The sequence below is a fragment of the Amblyraja radiata genome, chromosome 22, assembly GCF_010909765.2.
Source record: "Amblyraja radiata isolate CabotCenter1 chromosome 22, sAmbRad1.1.pri, whole genome shotgun sequence".
NCBI classification, from domain to species: domain Eukaryota; kingdom Metazoa; phylum Chordata; class Chondrichthyes; order Rajiformes; family Rajidae; genus Amblyraja; species Amblyraja radiata.
The window spans coordinates 8,007,040-8,010,564 of NC_045977.1; the positions used below are offsets into that span (position 1 = coordinate 8,007,040).

Genomic DNA, 3,525 nt, shown 5'->3' on the forward strand with positions numbered 1-3,525 from the left:
TCTAAATTAATACATTATGATCAAACAGGTTTTATCCCAAAACGTTACTCATCCCATAATCTCAGACGTTTGTTTAATATTATATATTCAAAAAGAATACGAGATACGGAACTAGCGGTTATATCACTAGATGCAGAAAAAGCGTTTGATCAGGTGGAATGGATGTATTTATTTAATATAATGGAAAAGTTTCAATTGGGGGATAGATTTTGTAAATGGGTAAGAATTTTATACTCGAATCCTATGGCAAGAATTTTGACTAACCAAATTTTATCAGCCAAATTCAAACTCTCTAGGGGATGCAGACAGGGATGTCCGTTATCACCCTTATTGTTCGCATTGGTGATAGAACCATTGGCGGAAAAAATTAGATCTGAACCTGAAATATATGGCTATAATACTGATACAACAATTAATAAAATTTCTTTATATGCAGATGATGTTTTGATTTATATTACAAAACCGGAAATTAGTATTCCCAACCTGCTAAACATTATAACTAAGTTTGGTGCATTTTCTGGGTATAGGATTAATTGGGATAAAAGCGAGATTATGCCAATAACAGGAATAAATCTTAATACATTACAACAATACCCATTAAAAGTAGTTACAGACAAACTTAAATATTTAGGGATTAACGTAACTAAAACTCATAACGCATTAATAAAATCCAACTATCCTCAACTATTAGATAAACTTAGAAAAAATATTTTATATTGGAAAACACTGCCTATATCCATGATTGGTAGAATAAGTGCCATAAAGATGGTATTTCTACCGCAGTTGTTATATTTGTTTCAGGCTATTCCTTTTTTTCTTCCGAAAACTTTTTTTAAAAAAATTGATAATATTGTCAATAGCTTTATTTGGGATTATAAAATCACAGAATAAATAAAAAACATCTATGTAAAGCTAAGATAAATGGAGGATTAGCACTTCCAAACTTTTTATATTATTTTTGGGCTGTTCAGATTAAGAATATGAATTTCTGGTGGGTAAATATGGATCATGAACCGACATGGTTAAATATAGAAAAGGAGGACTGTCTACCTTTCAATGTAGGTTCGATAATTTTTGCACCAACGGAAGTACAAAAAAAATATTATAAAGACAACCTAATAATATATAATAATAGACGTATTTGGAAACAAATAGTTAAGACTCTACACTTGGATAATCTCTCATTTAGATTACCAATTATGAATAATCCATCGTTTAAACCTGCTATATTAGATGGGGGGTTTAAACAATGGGATGATTTAGGAATTACAAGGATAGAACATCTGTATAGAAAAGGAAAATTTCTTTTATTCCAGGAGTTACAAGATATTTATGGATTGTCTCCACAACATTTGTTTAGGTATTTACAAATTAGAGATTATATTAAATCCAATACACAAGATTATAAAAATAAAGAAGCAGGATTGTTAGATGAACTGTTTAATTTATATCCAAATACAGAAAAATTAATAGCCTATATATATAACATCATTTTGGATAAGGAGAATCCAATAACGGAAGTATATCGTCAAGCATGGGAAAATGAAATGGGATTGGCTATAACAAAAGAAAACTGGGAAGAAAGTCTACAACGAATACACCGGTGTTCATTAAACGCCAGACATATACTGATACAATTTAAAGTATTATATAGGTTACATTATTCGAAAACTAAATTAAATAGTATTTTTCCGAATCTCTCCGCTATTTGTGATAAGTGCAAGAAAGCAGAGGCAAATTTAATACATAGTTTCGTTACATGTCCTAAATTGAATTATTACTGGACAGAAATCTTTAAAGTTATTTCTGAAGTCATCAAAGTTAAATTGGACCCTAACCCAAAGCTAATAATATTTGGAATTCCGGATTTACATCTATCACTTACAGTAAATCAAAGAAATTTCTTTGATTACTGTTTAATAATTGGAAAAAAAATCATATTGAAATTTTGGAAGGGAACATTATCCCCCACAACCAAAATGTGGGCAACAGAGATGATGGAGACGTTACATCTGGAAAGAATTAGATTTGTCCTATTGGACAAGTATAATTCTTTTGAACAGATATGGTCTCCATATATACAGTATTTAGAGAAGTAGCTGTTCTTGGCAACACAGCTCGACGTGCACCCTGCGGGATTTGGTGAGAATAATTCATTTTTATATTGGAATTACATATATGTCTTTATTGATACTATCACTTGTAGTAGTGTTATTAATAATACATATTGTGGTCACTAAAAATGTTTTTTTTTTTTTTTTTTTTTTTTTTTTTTTTTTTTTTTTTCGTTTCTCTTTTCTTTCCTATATATAATCAAATTATTATTTAATCACTCTCTTAATGATTTATTCTTCCTCTATTCTTTCTCTATCATTATTTCTAAAAAAACAGTAGATAAGTATTACTAGTGTTTTACTTAATGCAAATTGAATTAATTTGATATAAAGTTGTTTGAAGCATTGTAATTGATTACCTTTAATAAAAAAATATATTACAAATGAAGGTGGCAGAAAACCCGGAAGGGGCCAGAGTTCCCCTCATGCTATAAGTGCCGGGAATAAACAGCGCTATCAGGGGTGACATGAAAGACCAGCCGCCGAATCTGCTCTTCAGGTAAGACCTATTCAATAGGTAAACCCTGGATAAGGAAGCAAAAGCTGTCGGAGCAATCAAGGTACCAATGACGAGCAAAGCTTCATCGTTGTGGCGACAACACACCCCACGCCTCCATTGGCAGTAAGCAGTTCACTGAAGTTGGTGGCAGCATGAAAGCTGGACAGAGGTCTTCAATCCGAGACACAAGTCGGGCTCAGGAAAAATATGGGACCATCTACAAGTTGGTAATATTTACACTTGTTTTTTGTACAAATGATAATGATAACATGTGTTTAGTTTTTGTGTTGTATGAAAGTAGCATTCCCCTTGGTAAGGATGAAAGGGGCCCTAGTGGCCTTACAACACACAAATGGTTATGGCATCTAACCATGTAAAACTGTACAATACTAGGGTTCCAAGCACAGAATTGGGCCAAATTTGTCTTTACAGGCAAGCTCAGAACTATGTCCAGAGTTGACTTTCGAGGCAGGCTCAGTATTATGGCCAGGATTGGTTTTCGGGACAGGCTCGGAAATCGAGCCAGAGTTGTTGCTCGAGCAGGTACGGAATTCACAGGCGTGGCCTGTTAATTGTGAAAAAGATGCAGAATGTCGTTTAACTCACATGTGCAGTATACATTTTTCAGAATAGGAAACTTTGCGTCCGATTTCCTTAGGATGCTCCCATTTACAGAGATCAACGGAGACATTTGAAATTTATCTGGATAAAGGCAATGATAAAAACATTGCAAAATGAGTTAACTTCAGTTCCCAGGTTATTTACCAGATTTCTAAAACCAATGCTTGGACTGCTCAGAGCTCAAAAACATTTGTTATGTCTTGTCTGGAGGATATTCTAACGCTGTATGTTGCTAAAATCAACAGTTTCAGCCAAACTATGTTTAAGAAAATTAAGGTGATACCAACTAGA

General features: G+C 33.0%; 1 pseudogene; it reads left to right on the forward strand.

Annotated features, from left to right (window-relative positions):
• The first annotated feature begins 2,897 nt into the window (after positions 1-2,897).
• LOC116986044 lies at positions 2,898-3,039 on the forward strand (annotated as a pseudogene).
• The last annotated feature ends 486 nt before the right edge of the window (positions 3,040-3,525 follow it).